General features: G+C 37.2%; 1 protein-coding gene across 12 annotated transcripts in view; it reads left to right on the top strand.

Moving 5' to 3' along the window:
• The window catches only part of CEP128 (centrosomal protein 128), a 559,633-nt gene that overhangs the window by 272,775 nt on the left and 266,337 nt on the right, over positions 1-20,521 (top strand). The window lies entirely within an intron of this gene.

Below are 20,521 nucleotides of genomic sequence, written 5' to 3'. Positions count from 1 at the left end.
TGGGTGGGGGACATAGTGAGGCACACATGTAGGGAAAATGAGTGCCAAAAGGGTCCCTTCTGACCCTTCCCTGGATGCCCTTTTCTCCCTCCATGGTGTTGGCAAGGCAAAATGACTACCAGAAGAATTAATGTCAACATATTAGACCTCTTCTCTGAGCATGAACAGTTTGTTGCTAACTTGGAGAGAAAGTTGAGCCAACACATAGTTGGCAACAGTGGAGCAGAAAAGGAGTGGGCAGCTTTCAGAGATTTGGTGTACAATACTGCATTTGCTCATCTGGGTCAGAACACTCGCAAACACGAAGACGGATTTGATGAAAATGATGGGGAAATTCAGAAGGTGCTAAATGAAAAATGAGAACTCCACAGGATATACCAGCAGGATGGTTCATCCACCTCTAAGAAGGCAGCATTTAATTCCATCAAAAGCAAAGTACAAGCAAAACTGAGAGAGATGCAGGATTCCTGGCTCAGTAGGAAGGTTGATGAAATTAGTTTAATGCTGATAGTAACAATCCAAAGTGCTTTTATGATTCCCTGAAAGCTGTTTATGGACCAAAAACCTATGGTGCATCACAACTACTCAGTGCAGATGGAGCCACATTGATTAGTGATAAGGACATGATCCTAGAGAGATGGGCTGAACACTTCCATAGTGTTCTCAACAGACCATCATCAATCAATGCTGAGGTCATTGAAAGTTTACCTCAGGTTGAAGTCAGTCCCTCCTTAGCAGAACTTCCAACTGAAGAAGAGGTTTTGAGGGCCATTAGGTTCCTTTCATGTGGCAAAACACCTGGTGCTGATTCTATTCCAGCTGAGATTTACCGTTGTTCATACAAAATCCGACTGAAATTTTCTAAGTTATATGGCAAGAGGAGCTTATTCCCCAGGAGTTCGAGGATGCCTCCATTGTCCATCTCTATAAAGGTAAAGGGAATAGATTGTCCTGTGACAGTCACAGAGGGGGTCTCTCTCTTAGTCATTGCTGGCAAAATTCTTGCTGGAGTCCTCCTTAATAGGCTGATCCTTCTCCTGGAAGATAGTCACATACCTGAGGGCCAGTGTGTCTTCAGAAAGGGCTGAGGAACAGTTGATATAGTATTTGCTGCTCCACAACTCCAGCAGAAATACCAGGAGCAGAACAGAGGTCTGTATACAACATTTGTAGATCAGACTAAGGACTTTGACACTGTTATTCATGAGGGCTTATGAAAAATTTTGTCAAAATTTGGTTGCTCAGAGAAGTTCATACATATTGTACGTCAATTTCATGATGGCGTGTTTGCCGGGGTTCTGGATAATGGACAATGCCCTTATCCCTTCCCAGTTGCCAGTGGAATGAGACAGGGCTGTGTGCTTGCTCCCATGCTTTTTAGCATGTTGTCAAGTGTTTTCAATGAGGATGAACTTGGTATCAAGGTCAACTACTGTAGTGATGGTAAGTTCTTCAATTTCAAAAGGCTACAAGCCAAGACCAAAGTGGAAGGAGTGTTGGTGCATGATTTTCTGTTTACAGATGATTATGTACTCGGTGCAGCCTCTGAAGCTGAGATGCAACAGAGTATGGATCAGTTCTCTGCTGCCTGTGCTAATTTGGGCCTAATAATTAGCACCAAGAAAACACAGGTGCTCCATCTGCCACCACTACACCATCTACATGTGGAACCATTGGTTACAGCAAATGAATAAGTTTTGAATGCTATGGATAAGTTCACTTATCTTGATAGTGTCCTTTCCAGGGATGTACACATATTGACAGTGAGGTTGATGCATACATTGCCAGAGCTAGCTCAGTGTTTGGGAGGCTCTGAAGAAAAGTTTGGGAGAGAAGAAGTATTAGACTCACTACCAAACTGAAGGTCTACAGAGCCATTGTGCTGACCTCATTGTTGTATGCCTGTGAAACATGGTCAGTCTACCAGCTCCATTCCAGGAAACTGAATCTCTTCCATTTGAACTGCCTTAGGAAGATTCTGAGGATCACCTGGCAGGATAAAGTACCTGATACTGAAGTCCTTGCTCAAACTGAACTGCCAAGTATGCAAACTGTACTTCAGGGATCCCAACTCTGATGGGCTGACCATGTTGTTCAAATGTAAAATGTATGCTTGCCAAAAAAACTATTTTATGGAGAGCTCACATGGGGCAGGCGATCACATGGAGGTCAGAAGAAGCGATACAAGGACACTCACAAGGTCTCTCTCAAGAACTTTGGATTTGACTGTGCAGCATGAGAGACACTGACAGCTCAGCATGGCATACCCACATCAGAAAGAGTGCTATGCTCTATGAGCAAAGCAGAATTGAGACAGCACAAAGGAAATGTAGGATTTCCAAATTTGGAGTAACCACCCCAAATATTCACATGGACTATCTGTGCCCAGTCTGTGGTAGAGCATTCTGAGCTCATATTGACCTGATCAGCCACAGCCGGGCACACTGAAATTTCACTGTATCATGGTGATGTTATTTTTGTCCTCTTTGAGAAGGAAGGACAATAACCAACCAATGGACTCCACTGCAAACTCCAGTCAGCAGTGGGACCTCTGATGGAATTCTCTTGAAGGTCACCTGGGCCCTCTCATCTTGCCTAAAATCAAGAAAGAATATAAATACAAAAGAAACAGAGACATCATGAATAAGTGAGTGAAGCATTTATTAAGTGCTTATTATATGCAAAACACTTTGCTCAGCACTGGGGATACAGACAGAACAGTAAGACAATTCCTGTACTTAATTCACATTCTAATGGAGGATCTGATATATATATATATATATATACATATAAGGTTTCAGGTGCAAGTCAGATAGAAAAGTTCCACTCTCCTTAGGGTACAGCAGAAAAACTGATGGTTACTTTTCCTTTAATGTCATTTCCACTGACAAAATATAATTTTTTGATATTGAATATTTGATAGTGACAAGAACTTTCTTTTTCTATGTCTTCTGTAAATGTGGCTGTAGAAATAGCAGGGGCTCTTGCCAGGCTGTATCTCAGTGGGGTTTGTATTCCAGAGTGATCGCTGTAGGCACTGTGCTGGAAGCATTGCTAATGGGTTTAGGGTCCTGAGCTGTCTCCATCGGGGTCTGAGGGGAGATGGTGGTCAAGTTGGGGTGGTAGTAGTGGTGGTTGGGTAATGATGTCTCATGTTTCTCCCTTAGAGTGTCTTAATGAGCCCAAGCAGACACCTCTATCCCTTGGACCAGGAGGGTTTTGGTTCCATTTGTCTGAAGGGTCCCAGAAACCTGGCCTTGGGGGCTCCTTGGATTTCCGTTATTTGATTTCACATTCTCTTAAGGTCCAGTTCTCCCAGCCTGGGTGCTCCCTGCCTTTGATCCTTGATCTTATCAGGGTCCTATTATCTGGTCTACCTGCCACTTCCGTCAGGATCCTACCTGGACTTGATGTACATATCCAGGCTGACTTCCCCTATCAAGACTATTCCTAGGGCACCCAGACTATTTGGAGACACTTGGATTCTTCCCTTAGTCTTTTTCTGTATTTAAATTCCATCTTGCCTCCATGAAGGTGCTCAGATTCAATCCAGTTTAGATTCTGTCTAGCTGAGATTCTGTCTGGCCCACTTGTTAATATAAGTGTCACAGATGTTTAGGTTCCTTAAGAGTCAACCTAGAATGGTGAATCTTTAACAAACTTTGTTTTTCTTTGACTTTAAGAAGGCTTGTGTAGAATGCCTTTGAACAGAACCCGGCGTGTAGGTATTTTGGGGTCCCCAGCTCCCCAAACCTCAACATTTCTACATTAACTAGACTGACTTGTCTGCTCTATGAATGGCATTTGATAGAAATGGACAACCCTATCTCCATAGGAGTTGCTTCCCCGGATGATAACTCTCAGAGCTGGGCAGGAAGAGGGACCCATGATCAGGGATTGGAGGGGGGTATAGCTCCTTAGGAATCTTGTACTGCCTATATCTTGGTGGCTTTTAATCAGTAGTTGTTGCTTGTGGTAGTAAGAGGGGTGGGTCCCTTCTTCACAATGATTTTTCCCCTCAGTGATGACTTTGAGGGTTGTGCTAAAAGCAGGTCTGGTAGTTTGGGGGACACTATTATTGCTAAAACTCTTGGGCTCAGGGTCCTAGTGTGTCTCTTATTAGGGTCTTAAGTATTAAGTTCTTATGGTAAAAAAATAAAATGTTTTTCTGCTTAGTGAGTCCATGTTTACCAAAGTCCTGTATAGAAAATTAATCTAATATAAATAATCTCAGAGACCTCGTCATGAGATAAATGCTACATTGGGTGAAAATCTCAACATTGAAAAACCAATAAATACTTTCTTGATTATTTTATTGTAATAAATTCACAACTAAATCCATATTATTCAGTTATTAATAGTTATCAAATTTCATCAGTTATCAAATTTGAGTTCTTTTCCAAGATTCTGAATGTCCCTGTGGTTATCTTAATAAATAAAATTAATGTAGAGGGTAGAAAGATAGGCAATTTTACTGTAAACATCTTGTTTTAAGGCCAACATTTCTAGGGTAAAGCATGTGTTTATGTCTGTATATTTTAACAATAGGAAAGAAAAAAATGCAAAACACAAACTACGTTTACATTCCATTGAGAAGTCAGTTTTTTACTTAAATCTGCCACAAGATGCTTTTTCCACTCCTCTCCTTTTTGTTACCCTGGAGGAGGCAAAAATTGAAAGCTTTGACTTAGTTAACTATGAAGACCAGGTGCATTAATAGATGCAAACATTTGCTTGATCTTTCAAGGCATTCTTAAATTCCCATAATGAGTAGGGGAAAAAAAGGTAGCACAGATGATTTTTGTGCCTTAAAGTTCTCTCCGACCTGTTTAAGTATATGTGTATACACATACATACAAACATATATGTGTGTCTCTTTATATGTATACGCACGCATGCACATCTAGTGCATTGTATTTTCTGGCCAAGTCTGACTATTTAGTTTCCTCCAGCCCCTTTAGTATTTAGTATATGCCTCTGCTTGTGCGTGGTAGACTTTGATGTCTGCCATGAACTGAACTGGAGGGCTGCATTTTCTCCTGAGGCTGAGGCTGTGCCCACAAAGCTTATTTTAAAAAAGTTTTAGTATAAAGTGATCTTTTTTCCTCTTAAACCAGTGTGTCCTTCTTAGCTTCTTTGGGGGATTTTTCCCCCTCAAGATAAATTGTAACCTAATTTCTCTTGTAAGTCTTGGAAGAACTATCTGAGGAAAATGTTAGACAGAACATAGTTATTGTTTGGCCTAATGTGCATGTCTCCCTGTAAACTGATCTGAACTCCATCACAATGGTATTGGACCTTTCATTTTCCATGCCTGTATAAAAATGTCCAGTTGACTTAGCATCTTACTCCATATGTTTATTATTTTTCAGGGACCATTTACCATTTCAGTGTATTTTTATGTGCTGAATTTGCAAATATTTAGCTTGTTTTACTGTCCTCCACTGACCTAGATTACTTATCTAACTTGCAGTCTTCTTGAGAATGTTGGTCTGCACTTTTGCTAGTATGCCAGGTAATCAGAACAGTCTTAGCAGTGATTTTTCCTTTTGTGAAGTTTAATACCTTAAAAGAACGTTTGTTGCTTTATTGGTTGTTCAGCTGCAATCTTTACTTCACTCTCATTTCTTTCTCCCCTGCCCCAGATTCTCCCTAGTTACCAAATGACCATTTGCCCTTATTAAACACCTGGGCCAAAGAAATGAGGCTAAGTTTCTTTGATATGCTTGAGAATTGAATCTAGAGACTATACATAGGTTTTCTGTTTACCTCCTTGAATAAAGTCCAAACTCCTTAGTGTGGTATTTGAGATCTTTCAAAAATTTCATTATTTCTACCTTTTCCTACCTTAGTTTTCACATTTATCTCCTTTTTTGAATTCTCTTGTAGCTTCATAGAACACTTGGTCCTTCTTCCTTGAATCTGCCTTCTCTTTTCTTGTCTCCTTACCTGATTGCCTAGGTCTGGGATGAGCTCATTTCTTCATAAAGGCTTTGACCAGTGCATCAGATGGAAGGCTCTTTCCAGCCCTGAGTATCTTATTACTACACCCCTCACACTTCTCTTTATGTGTTTATCATGTTGTATTTTGTGTGTGTTGTTTCCCATATATAACCTAAGCCTTTATATGTCATAGAGCAAGCGGGGCCCCATTTATGTTTCCATTTTCCCTTAATTCCTAAAATAGTGGGTTACATGCAGTAGCTGTCTAAGAAATTTAAATTTTTTTTTAAAAGTTGTGCTAACGAAAGGATTGGCCTTCCTTAAGCACTATTCACAGTATCTTATCTGTATAGTAAACATATTGAAGAAGCATAACATTACATCAGATACTTTATGTATTTTCCAGACTGTAGTGTTCTAATTCAGACAAGACAAAGAGTCAAAAATATTTTGTACAGAAATCTATGAACAGATTTCTAGTTCTAGGATTGAGGGTAGGAGGGTTGAGGTGGGAGAGAAGAACTCGGACTGAGTAATCCTGAATGTACAGCCACTTCTCCCCATAGCTTTGTTGACTTTGGTTTAAAGAAGCAGCTGAAATAGTTGGTGAAGTGATGGTTCTTTCTACTTCCTGTTAAAGTGTGGACAATAAACACCATGAAAGAAGTAGTGTTTTAGATGTTAAGTCCTAATTATCAGTTATTACTACAGTGTATTTTTATAGGAAATTCACTTGGTCGTTGGCTAGTGTTAGTACCCTTCCTTAGCCACCAAGTTACCAAGTAAAAATAAAACAAAACAAAAAAACCTATTTGGTAGAAATGTGTCCACATTAATATAGGGGTGGCATTTGTTTTAACAGGCTGATTTCCTGTAAAAGACATTGGGAGGTTTTCCTTGATTTTGGTGGACCTGGGGGAGGGGCGGGGATCTGGGATTTAAATTATTGTTCCTAGGGAGGTGGTTGCAGGACTCAGAGTTGCCAAGTGCTCTGGTGGCAGGAAGCAGTATTTTATTTGATTTTTATTAGGAATTGTACTCTTTTTAATCTTATCACAAAGTTATTTATTAATTTGTTCATTTGTTTTTGCATTTTATAATCCACAGTGCTTTATTGCTTACTAACCTCAAGTCTGAATCTCTGGGTTTGCCTGAGATAGGCCTGACTTTGAGGAGGAAGGGTGTCAAGAGGGGGACAATATATGTGCATTTTTTATGTATGCATATATATGTTTGTGTATGTATGTGTGTGTGTTGTGTGTGTGTATATATATTTGTGTGTATATATATTTTATACACACAATACTTTCTTGAAAAGGTTTTAGATGTGATCATTATTATTCAGTTTTAGTTATGATATGGTATTGATGATTATGGGGGAACCAATACTTCTGTTTTTCTCTTCCCCTTCAGGCTCTTTGATCCAGGGAAACCTTGGTACAATGGCTGCTTTTTTTTTCTTGGGGCTACTTAGGCTTTAAATGAACTGAGACTGTTAAGGCAGAGCCTGAGTTCCAGTGAAGGAGGCTGATTGAGTATTTTCCTGGAACTCCTGGTGTCTGGGTCTGACGGCAGCAATTAATCTTTAGGTGCATTTATGGCTTATTTCTGGAGGTTTGAGCTCCTCATAGTCTGGGAAAGGTTATGATTTTTCAATGTTCTCATGAGCCTGTTTATCATAGTTTTCACACTTCAGGCACAATTTCTTCTGCCCATACCTCCACGATAACTGAGGCCTTTTCTGGCATCTCCCTACTACTTTCTCCTGCCATTTAATAAATGTTTGTTGATTGATTGATTGACAGAGGGATTAGGGACCAGGCTTAAATGAGATGGTAGTCACTGCTAACCATCTGAGCTATACTTCTTTTGGTCTAGATACTGTCAGCACTGGATCCTATATAATACACAGGAACTTAGACCTCAAAATCTTCTATTGCCCACATGAAATGATCCAAGGATAGCAGAGGCACTGATTGTAGGCTTAATTTTTAAATTTCAATTTAATGGAGAATGTGGTAGAAGGAGGATTACTATATAGTATTTAACCCCTTTAGAGTATCATGAATCTGAGGGGTAGAAGTCACAGGGCTAAAAATATTAATAATATGGAAGTATCCAAGGAACTGGACAGCTAAGTGGTACAGTAGATAGAATGTGCCAGGTGTGAAGTCAGGAAGACTTACCTTCCTGAATTTATATCTGGCCTCTGACGCTTACTAGTTGTGTGACTCTGGGCAAGTCATTTAAGCCTGTTTGTCACAATTTCCTCATCTGTAAAATGAATTGAAAAAGGACGTGGTAAACCATGCTAGTATCTTTGCCAACAAAACCCGAAAAAGGGTCACAGAGTTGGACACAACTGAAACAACTGAATAACAAAATCCTGTGAACCGGTTGAATATCAGAAGGCTCGAGGGATCAGTTGCTAAATGGAGAGTTACATTTGGTTCTCATATCTGCAGAGTTTTTGAAGAACATGTAGTTTACTTAGGCCATGGAGTTTTTGTTTTTAATATTTGCATTGCCTCATGAAAGGCTATTGTTATATGTCTGCTGTTTGGAAAGATTCATCAGTAGTTCAGCTATAGCAGGATGATTTTTTTTAGCCACAACTCTTGAAGTCCATCTGGTAAGTTATGATCTGTGTTGGCACATGTAGTACTCACATTAATGAGATTAGGAATCCCTGGGGCAGGCAAGTAAGTATGAGTGGTTACAGGTCAGCCTGGGAAACTTGGTGTTGAAAGCTGGGATATTGATCAAGAAATGGGCACCAAAAATGAGCAAAAGTAGAAATCGTAGCATGGAGAGTGATGTTTATGGGAGGGAGTATACGGAAGGCCACTTAGTGCAGTAGGAATAAACTGGGTTTAGGTTCTGGCATTATTTCTAGGTGTGTGACCTTGTGCATGTTTCTTAATCTCTCTGGGCCTCTTTTTTTTTTATTTGTAAATTGAGAGAATTGAAATAACTACTTAGAGCCCTAAGTATGATTTAGTTTCACTGACTAACTGTTCAGAAAATATTCAGATATTTTGAAAGTACTATGTTTGGGAAAGTTGTTAGCAGAAGATCATCTTGACTAGAAGCTTATGACTTCCAAGTGGACAATTTAGCTTCAGCAGGAAGCACATTTGTTAATGCACTCATTGGTTATATAATTGGCTCAGAGCAGAGGTAAAGGGAGGGGAACATAGTACACTGGAGAGGGACCACAGAAGGACTTTGAGTAATTCATATTTCTGACAGGGCCATCAGTTTGTTCCCTCCTCTTCCAGCCTCTCCCCAACCTGGACCCCAGCTTTCAATAAGCTTAACTAGATTTGCTGTTCAGATCACTGTAGGCAAATATGGAACTTTAACACCTCTAGTGACAGAGGAAATTTCATTTTCTATAAAGTAAGGGTCATCATTATACCAAGAATCCTGTTCATGACTTCAGAGGCTTCAAAAATCAGAAAAAAAAGTCTTTAGACTTGTTGCAAAGTAAACTAAGATAAATTGAGAACTCTAGTATTCAATTTTTATATCTAAATTAGTCTAGCATAGACATATTAAGAAGTATTAGTTGAATATTAAACTTTTACTCCTTCATATTTTTACCCTCAAAACCTATTTTTTCTCTCAGATTTTCATTTTAAATTATATTTTGATAGCAAAGAGTGACTATAAGCTAATTGAAAATTTGCTATATGTTCGTAATTGTTATATAAAATCAGATATAATAAAAAAATTCTTCGTAAAGGATATTTCCAGTATGAAGTGTGAGCCATTTTGGGCCCCTTATTACCTGAGAAAAACCTGGATTGGCTAATCTGTAAAGACATTTTGGTCCACTCTGAGCTTAACCTATCATAATGCTTTGTGTGTTCTGGCACAACAGACATGCTTTGCTTTGCTCTCTTGAGTGAATGCAAATACCCCTTCCTGTGTCAGCAATTACAAGACCAAATGAAGCTGACCAGGAGCGTTCTTCTGGCTGTAATTACCAATGAAAAGGCATCTTGAACTAGAAGCTACCTTGAATATGAAACTTTTCTTATATTTTTTTACATTATATTATGTCATGCTAATGATAAAAGAAACATAGACGGTCTGGATCTACAATTTCAAGTGACACCTTGACATTCTCTTACTGTATTTATAACCTGTCCCATTAAGAAATTCCTCATGCATATTATGGTTAAACATATATGGAGACTGTAATTTTAGGTTGACATAGACATCCTGAGTTGGATTGCTCTGTGTATAAAGGGTCTCCTTCAGCTTGTTTACCTTTTTGTTCAGAATTATTTTCCGACTCTGTCATGCATGATTTTGTGGCTTAATGAGAATAAATAAGCCTGTTACAGCCCATGTGCTTCCTGATTCCGTTTGTTCCTTGTTCAAACCTTTGGTAAGGTGAACCATATTCTATTTGTTCTTGAATAGTTAAGGGGGACCCCATTCTATGTGTTCTTAGGACAAACCTTAGATTAAGGGGGAAACTGATTCTGTTTCTTTGGACCAAACCTTTGGTAAATGGTTGACAGAAGTTATGAGGCTATTTTTAAAATTCCATGTAGAAGCTTTAACTAAAACATGATCTTCATTTTAGGAATAGGTACATTGTACAAATGTGTGTTAGTGAGTTATGTTTTCTTTCTATTTCAACCTCTGTTTCCTTTAAAGTAATATTACTTATGTATTCTTACAAGTAGTTTCATTTTTTCACAGAATACTAAAACTGGATCCCAAATAATCCTCACAGAATTGAATCTCCGACTTTTTGCTGCCCAACAGAGCAAGAGAGATATCCCTAGCTGCTGCGTAAATATGTGTATACTATATAAATCTGGAAATCTAGAGGCCAGCCTCTTCCTGGTGATAAACTAAGCATCTCCAGTCTTAATTAAGCTGGCTCTCTGAGGACTCAAAAGTCCACACACAAAGGACTTTCCTTTAAATCTTTTCATCTTAAAAGGACTCACTAGACTAGAATAAGGCTTTTTGTTGTTATTTTTGCTTTTTGTTTATTTATATTTTGATAACAGTGTATACACACATGAATGAGTGACAAAAGTTTAACAACTTGCTGTGTGTGCAAAGCACAGTGCTAAGTTCTGGGGAAACAAGAATACAAATAAGTGTTCCTTTTCTCACAGAGCTCACATTATAATGGGGAAGAAAACATACATGCATACATACATATACATATATATGTGTATGTATATGCATATTTATGTATGTTTTCATATATATGTGTGTGTATGTTGCAGTATATTATAGCTTCTCAGAAAGCTCTGTAGTAGAAGTGAAGCAAACACTTCCAGTTAGCTCTTTTTCATCTGCTCTCAAACAAATTTGGCAATTCTTCTCTCCTCTGTGAAGTGGGCTTTGTAGGCCCTTCCATTGCCTCAGCCAATTAAGATTTTAAAATTAGTCTTTGGGAAACTCTGGTCATGATTCCAGGAACATAAGGGCCCCACTTTTCATTTAGGGAGATGAGAAATGTTTCAGTTTGGCCAATGAACAAAGCAAGTGTGATAAACAAGTGCTAAAATCATAATTAACCCTGAATATTTGAGTGCAAAAAGAATGTCTGTTTTGTATGCTTCTCCACTATTATGCTAGATTTTCCTCTATAAGTTAAAAATTATAGTTCATAGCGTTTACTCCTTATTGATATTTGTTAGTGCTTGGTCCAAGAAAGTTATATATTGAAAAATCCATCAAAAAGATGAAATGTTATTCTGCCTCAGGGAATGATACCCCTCACTGTCCCCAGGGTTTGAACATGGACTTGGTGACTCGGATATGAATGACAGCTCAGATTAAGTTGTTATTTTAGAGAAAGGCTGATTCTTTGGGTTTTTTTTATCATTTGAGGTTTAAAATAGTATTCTCTTTTCTTTAAGTTTTTTTCCCCCTACTTGAAAACTATGTCAGCATTCCCTCTAGATTACGTTATAAGTAGACTTCAGCCATTCTGAAATGCAGTTCTAAGTTGTCAATGTTATGTGTACTTCTAAAGAAAGAATGAAGAATTTTATATTTGATTATTTCTTTATAAAAAGTTTTCCCCATTTTTATGTACTAGCTAGGATATTGATCAGAATGCCAGAAATGACATTCCTATTCCAAGGAAAAGGATGTTTAAGAATTGATTTTCTAAATTTTTCTCATGATTTTCCCATATTTCTTAGATTTCTAGGTTTATTTCTTTTCCCTTTAAAAAACAGAATGCTACTGGAATCAGACTGAGAAGAACCATTATTACTGATTAGGCTCTAGTGTTGATTGCTGATATCACTTATAAGAGTTAAGCCTTCAAATTTGAGACTTCTGAATTTCCCTTGGCTTCAAGAGTGTGAATCTGACATCTTTGAGGAACGTACATACGACTTGACCTGTTGCCCATTTCTGCTAAGCCCCTAGGCTGGCAGTATTTTTCTCATCTCCTTTGACAGTTTCCTGACTGTGTTTTACATATACAGAAATTGACAATTTCTTCCACTGGGCTCTCTCATAAAACTAACAGAAATATCTGCATTGTTTTCTATACCAATGATGGATGCTGTCTTCTAATATCTTTTAATTCTTTAAAGTTAATATTTCCCTTCCAGTTTTTCTAGGGCCTTTGATACCTCATTTTTACTACGACTATTTTGTGGTTGAAGATGGAAGAAGGAATCATAGTCATTAGGAAGTGCCCCATTTTCTACTTTTTATGTCATTTGCTACCTTTTAGTGAACTGAGAAGGCCTTTCAGTTGTTTTTCTTTTAATTAGCTCTCTATGTCAGAAAACAGAGAAGCTATCTCTGTCAGGTCAGATCTTTGTAGTCAGAATGAAGTTCCTTAGGAATTCTGCATTGTGTTTCAAGTTCACACATAATCCTTGACTTCTAGAAGGCATTACTCTAAACTCCCAATTCTCAACACCTTTACTAAAAACATCATATATCTATCGGGTATCTATATATCCATCAGATCAGATGTTTGTAGTCAGAGCAAAGTTCTTAGTGAATTCAGCTTTATGTTACAAGCTTACACACAAACCTTCACTTGTAGAAGGCACTATTAATAATACTGAATTCCCAGTCTTCAATAGTGTTACTAAAAACATCATCACGACACAAAAATAGTTTCAAAAAAAGTGGAAATGAAAGAGTCTCTGTGAAATAGCCCTGCTTACTCTACTAGGTACCGGTTGCCTATCTGCTCTGAGTAGCAGCTCTAGAACTTGTTTCACCTTCTGTTTCTATTTCCACAGACATGGTCTAATACAGAAAAACTCATGACACTTATACTAAGGCACATTATACTAAGCCAATTCTCTTCTGGATTCCTGAAGTAGCGTATTGACTTTCATCATCTTCATCCTCATCTTCCTCCTCCTCCTCCTCATCATTATCATCATCATCATCTTCATACTGTTACAAGCATATATTAGTGAGCTCTCATCTCCAAATTGATTTTTTTTCACTCTCACTTCAACCTGTTTATTCTTGCCGCATGAAATGTCTTCAAATTCCTTTTGTCATTCTATATAAACCTTGCCATTCGTGTTCATTCATGGCTGGTCCCAGCTTACCTAGCTAGTTAGCCTTTTCTCCCATTATTTACCATCATAAACCTTTGGTCAGGTTGGTCTTTTAGTTATACTTGGGCTAGTGTCCTTAATTGCTGCATATTACCATCCTCATTGTCAAATGCTTTAGTTTATTCAGTTCTCTCACCTAGAATATGCTTTCTTATCCTTTCTGCAAGTTCTAATTCCTGCACTTATTCCAAAGCCTAGCTCAAGCCCTATGTCCCCCATAAAGATTTTATTTTATTCCCTTTGCACTAAAGTGATCTTCTCATTTCCTGAACTCTTTTAGCTTTTGTGGTCTGTAGCACGTAATTCCAAAATAGGATCATATGCTGTATTATAACCTGTCTTTTCAAAAAGCATGCAGGCTGTATGTGTCCAGGTAATTTCTAAGCTTATGGACAGAGAATTTTCCTATGTTTTCTTCGTGATGCTAAGCTTACTGTAGTTACTTAAAGAAGTTTTTGAGACTGTATTCTTCTGAATTCGAGCATTCTGTGTAATGTGAATAGGGATTTTGTAAGAAAATTTCAATCTTAGTAATATTTTCCTTCTAAAATATTATGTATGAACTTATGATATATGAAATACTATATGTTGCATTTTAAAAAATAGGAAACTAGACATCATTGCCTCTATTCTGCTTCAAAGTTACCCAGACTATCATTTGAACCAGATTTATTCCATATGCCCAGATCACTTGGACCTTCATTTTTAGTTTTCCTCAACACTGTTTCAAGCTTCAGCATGCCTTACGTACAAATTAATGTGGGAAGCACTGATAATCAATGGTAATTGACCTATACTTTAAGAACATGCAGAAGCCAGACACTAGGTTATAGAACACCTTCAATAAGCACCATCTTTGCCCTGAAGGGACACATATATGAGCATTTACTTTTAAAATCCATATTATCACTACAAGATTTTCTTAAAATTGTTTCTACTATTCTTCTCTCTCCTAGGTAGCCTAGGTTTATACTTCTTTTTTATTACTCTGTTTCCTTTTTGGAAGTGCTAAAATGGATAAATGTTTGCTCATAATGCAAACGCAGTACAAGATGTGTTTCTAGAATTTTCATCTGTGAACCCTCTATTTTTTATACCAGGTATTAAAATTGCTTGGCATTTTTTCCTTTGAATAAACATTTTTATTAATCAATAAGTCAACAAAAATTTATTAAATATCTCTTGAGTGTTAGGCATTGTTGATAGAATGACAAAAATGAAAGTTCCTGTCCTCAAGAAAATCACGTTCTGTCAGGGAAGACAGTATATACACATGTAAGCAAATGCAAAATATGTATAATGTAAGTACAAGGAGAATTTCTGGTGGGAGAGGGATGCTCATTAAAGCTGGAAGGACCAGCTTAAAGGAAACTAAAGACTCTTAAGAGGTGCAGCAGAGGAAGGGCAGTGTCTTCCCTCATCCAGGAATAGCCTCTTATCTTGCATTGACAGAATGGGAATGATATAAAGACTTGCTAGTCAGAGATCTTCCCTTGGTACTGAAGTCAGGACTGATTCTGGCAGCTTCTACTGCATACCTTACTCTCTTGTAGATAAAATCTATTTTAATTGAATTGTGGAAAGACATATTAGTGATCTCCCCTGACCCTTGTTACCTTAAAATGTGAGGGAAATGGACTGACTAGCCCTTTTTGTCTTTTTTAGGTTGCTTGGAGCATAAAGGTTAGTTGTCTTGGGAGCAGGGAGACTCCTAAAAACATACGAGATAGAATACTTGATCATACCAGAGACTTGTTCAGGCCAGCATTCTGATTCTGGCAGTGTTTCCAAGTGGTGTTTTGTGAGAAGGGATTGCTTTCCATGTGATCATTTGTAAAGGATGTATCTCTAAAATCTATAACTTTCTTTTAATAACTTTAATAGATGTTTTCATAAATAAGACCTTCTGAACCCTTGTTTAAATCACTACTGTGTACCAACTTAAAGAGACTGACCAGTGTTGGCAGCAAGCTTCATAAACTTATGTTTGAGAGCAGTTTCTCCTTCAGACTTCGAGAGGATACCTTACAGTTCAAGTTATTAAAGAATGTGATGAACCCTCATATTTCATAGGCTATGTTTGTATATTCTTTCCACAGAACTTCGTTTTTTTAACTGAAGAGTTGTAATCTTTTTATTCTGTTTTCACATAGAAACTATTCTGTTGTTTTGATTAAAAAAAATATTTTTCCCTTTTGGGTGGCTTTTTCCAGCTCCATTCTCCATGTTGAAACCACTAGACGTACACCTTGCGCTCTAGATGAAAACAACTCGTAGAGCTGGAGAAGAGCAAGGCTATGGTTTCCATGCTGGTACACATAAAACCCCATTCTTTGCAGTGCCTTGATAAAGTCTATTTCCTTGAACTAGTTAGTAGCATATTTTAGTAGTATTTTGTAGATATAATAAATTCTTTTTAATGAAAAATTCTACAAATATATTTTCACATATATATAATATGATATATAATACAATTGTTATGTTATCTTTTAGGGAAGATGTCACTGTATGTTACCTGAATTTGAATAACTGTCATTTTAAATCTTAAAATTTGACAGAGGGTCATATCTCTAGAATTAGAAGGGACCTTAGAAGCTATCTAGTCTAAACTTGCTTGTTTTGTAGATATGGAAATTGAGGCCCAGTGCTTGAGTGACTTGTCCAAGGTTACAGAAGTAGTAGTAAGAATAAGAGGTAGGATTTGAACCCAGTTTCACTGTCTTCAGAGCCAGTGCTTTTGTTGTTACAATACACTTCTGTTTTTCCAAGTTGTTTTGCTTAGGTAGTAGTAATTTGCATGCAAATATTCTAAAGCTGGGAGTCAGTTTCAGTTGTTTCGCATTTGAATACCTCATTGATTTTGTTTGTTTTTGAAGTCTTATTGATGTATTTTGTTTTTATGTTGTACCTATTTATGGATATACTGCTTCCTCCCCTACCAGCATTGTCTTATAACAAGTTAAGAAAAACAACAGGTCAAGCTGTAGTACCTAGCACCCTAGAATACCCAGGATAGCTTGCTAGCACAGGTACTTTCATCTACTTTATAAAGGAAAGACAGCTGCAAAGCGTTAACAATTCTTCTTTAATTAAGCATATATAAATCATTTGCTAGTTCAGGGGGAAAAGTTAACACCCTAAAAGTGGAGAAAATACAAACAGAGAAAATACAAGCAGAGAAATTAGCATAAAGATCAACAGTCAGGGCTCTTGCTGTCTGAACAAAGTAATACAACCACCTACGTACACCATTGGATGGGATGGCACAAACCTCTGGGGTGTGGAGGAGGCTTTTAACAAATGGCTAGTCAAAAGCCCAGCCAGGAAATCAAAAAGTCCTTCTCATAAGTGAACCCCCAAAATACCAGCTTCAAAATATATATACACTTTCAGAGCCAGAAGGCCTCACAACCCTTTTGACTCAGTGCCTAATTACCTTAGTACCAAAAGGTGTGAAAGCCTTCTTAGAGTAAGCCTCCTGGTAAGCAAAGTTCCCCCTAATCAAGCTCCTCCTTAGGCAAGTTTTTCCCCCAATGGGCTCTAAATGACTCAGGATGCCTCACAACTGGACCAGAGTTTAAACCAACAAGACATCCATGTTTGAATGCATGTGGCAAATAGGCTTATTAACGGACAGGGAAGATCTTCCTATTCCATTAACATTACACAAGCAAAACCAACATAACCAAGTGACACTGTTGGACAATATATGCAACATTTCTCTCACTCCATAACAAAAGAGGGAAGTTATTTTGCCTTTTTAAAAATGTGAATCTAACTGATACATTTTATCTCCATTTCTACAGTGATTACTTCTAAAAATCAGTGACTTGAACACTTACAGTTATATTTACCCAGTCAGTGTTGCTTTAGATATGGTTTAACTTTAGAATAATAAACAAGGTTGTTGTTGTTTGTTTCTTGCCTATTAGTGTTTTTGTCTCAAACAAAGGCTTCCTTACCTTTGTTTCATAATAACAACAGGCTCCATCATTATATGCTTTCATATTTTATTGAGTATAAATAGCCTTTAGAGAGCTTAAATAGGGTGCACAAAATCACAAAGGAAGTAAAATTATAGATTTGAGAGGCAGCATGGCATAGTGGATACAGGGCAGGCTTCAGTCAGAAAGACCTGGATTCCAGTCCTGCTTCTGACACATACTTGCTGTTTGACACTGGGCTCTCAGTGCCTCTGGGCAAGCTCTTGCGTTATAGATTGCAGAGCAGATGACCAGCTTTAATAGAGAAAGTTATTCACTCGAAGTTCCCTCTACCAATGAAATCACACCTGAAGTTAACAAAATGATTATAGTACGAAGATTGTCTGTTTCTGCTTCTGCACTGAGATAGTGGATCACGTTCAATATTGATTTAGTTTGTACGACACAGGTTCAAACTGAGTGTTAAGAAAATTTACCATTCTAGTCCATCTCTTGGTATGGACGCTTCCAGCATTCATCAGAGAAGTAGCTGTTTTTTTCTTTTCTTCTTCTGACTTTACTTTATCAGGCTCCCAAGGTCTTTAGCACTTGGAGAATAGAACCAGACAGACCCAAAACTAATCAGGGTTTTGAATAACTTCACTGTACCTACACTGTCAGTTTCCTCACTAGGCAGTGGTATAGCTTTATTTATTGCTGTTTACATTTCCAGGTTTGGGATTTGTACAAGGCTCCTCTCCCTCTCACCTCTATGGGCACACCTGTGCCTACAGAATATATACATATGCATCATAATAAACATGGTACCATATTTGAACACTTAAATTTTCACATAAAAACTGTTTAGAGCACTTTCTATCCAAAAGAAATCTTATGCTCCTTCTTTGGCACCATTCTCAGTCTAGAGTGGCATTCTTTTCATCTCCAGGGAAGGAGCTACCTCAAAATTATGCAAAAAAAAAAAAAAAACCTTACCAAAAATCATTTTTATAAAGGATATTTCCAATGTGAAATCACGAGGCTGTTTTAAAAATGTCATTTAGAAACTTTAATTAAAACATGGTCTTCATTTTAGGAATAGGTACCTTGTACAAATATGTTTTAGCAAGTTACTTTTTCTTTTTTTACCTCTGTTTCCTTTAAAGTAATATAACCTACGTATTCTTACAAGTAGCTTCTTTTTTTTCACAGAATACTAAAACTGGACCCCATGTAATACTTACCCAAAACTGAATCCCAAATAATACTCACAGAATTGAACTCTGACTTTTTCTTGCCCAGCAGAGCAAGAGAGACTAGCAAACACTAGTTGTCGTGGAACAAAAAGAGAGAAATGTAGCAATGAATGACTAAGCTCCAATTGCTTTTGCAAGATTTAACAAGATTTTCCTTGTAGCCAAGTCTTAATTTGCTTCTTAAATAGGGTAGAAACAGGATAGCTAATAAGAGATATGACCAAAAGATCTTGTGAACATTATCATTGTCCTTTACTTAACGCTTGTCAGAGGTGCTGAATATATGTTTAAGAGTATTTGACAGTCTTTTTCTTCCTTTTGTTGCTCTTTAGTCATTTTTCAATCACGTCTGACTTTTTGTAGCACCTTTTGGTTTTTATTTTTTTGGTAAAAATACTGGCGTGGTTTACCATTTCCTGTCCCAACTCATTTTACAGATGAGGCAAATAAGGTTGCCCATGGTTGCACATTAAATGTCTGAGGCTGGATTTTAACTCAGGTCTTCCGGTCTCCAGATACTGTGTTTTGTCTACAATGCACCTAGCTGCCCAATTTTCTTTCTTTACAACATTACTATTCACCAGATAGTATGAAAAACTCCCCGTCATTCATCTTGTTATTCCCACCTAGATTTTGCTGCTGTCTTTAACAATTTCTTATTAATTTTGACAGCTTTGACTATAATAAAATGCTGAGTTATTTTTTTTTTTTAATGTAATTGCTTTGTGTTAAGTTGAAATTTGGCTTTTGGGTTGTTTCCAGGTTGGTCTGGATGTGAGTTGGCAAAATTTGTGGGTAATTCAACATTTTAATCACACAGACTGAAACCAGAAAACTGATATATGGGAGTAGGAGGTTTTCTGTTGGCCATAAATATGATAGATATAGCAAGTTTTGGGGGATCCCAAGTCTGAGGAAAAAGTACACTGTGGCAGCCTTGTTTTGTAGTATTCTGACAGCATTGTCCAAGTGAGAGATTAAAATTAGAATAGCTTGGTTGAAGGAGTTTTATGAGAGCTTGAGAAGCTCTACTGATTAGGGTTATCATTTAATATGGTTGTTAAAAAGCCCAAACATTGAAATTACCAAGATGTTGTAGCAGAAAATTGATAGCCAATTAATAAACTATGCAGGGAATGTGCCTGCTGTATTTTTGGTAGCTTACTTAAATCACAATTCTACTATAGTGTAATTCTTTGTGGATTGTTTATATTCATATAGTATCTTAAAGCAATTTATAAGTACAAAGAAAGGTATTCTTCACAACAGCCTAATTAAGTCAGTGGCAGGTCCTAAAGTGAGAATTATCTTTCCTCATTTTCTTATCCTCTAAATTCAAAAACTTTTAAGTTATGATAATAAAGATCTGAAGTTTATTACTAGAAAGTATGCTTGAGAATTATTGAATTATGATGTTGTTAAATGGTAATTCCCAAAGATTACTACCTAAATGTTAGAGTCTTAGGAATCTGTGGAGCAAAATTAATTTCGTGAGCTGTGGTATATTTACAGTATATTTGTGATCAAATTAGGTGATCAATACTGAATTATATCCACAGGCAAATAAATGAGATTAGCACTACTCTGTTGTTTTCACTCTGTTCTCAAGTATAGCATATTTGAGATCGCTAGCCGTTACTCTAACTCCATTTTTAATTTGCTGTTCAGATAATGTTTTAGCCTGTACCTGTTTAAAACAGAGTTAATTTCTACATGTCTTATAATTCTGTCCAGTTATCTTTGTTATTTCTGTTGTTTGTCCTTCATTCTCAAAGAGGCCCAATGATATCAGGAGGGTGATGTCTTGACTTGT

This window comes from Notamacropus eugenii, chromosome 7 (genome assembly GCF_028372415.1).
Source record: "Notamacropus eugenii isolate mMacEug1 chromosome 7, mMacEug1.pri_v2, whole genome shotgun sequence".
NCBI classification, from domain to species: domain Eukaryota; kingdom Metazoa; phylum Chordata; class Mammalia; order Diprotodontia; family Macropodidae; genus Notamacropus; species Notamacropus eugenii.
This window is presented reverse-complemented; position numbering and strand designations above follow the sequence as displayed.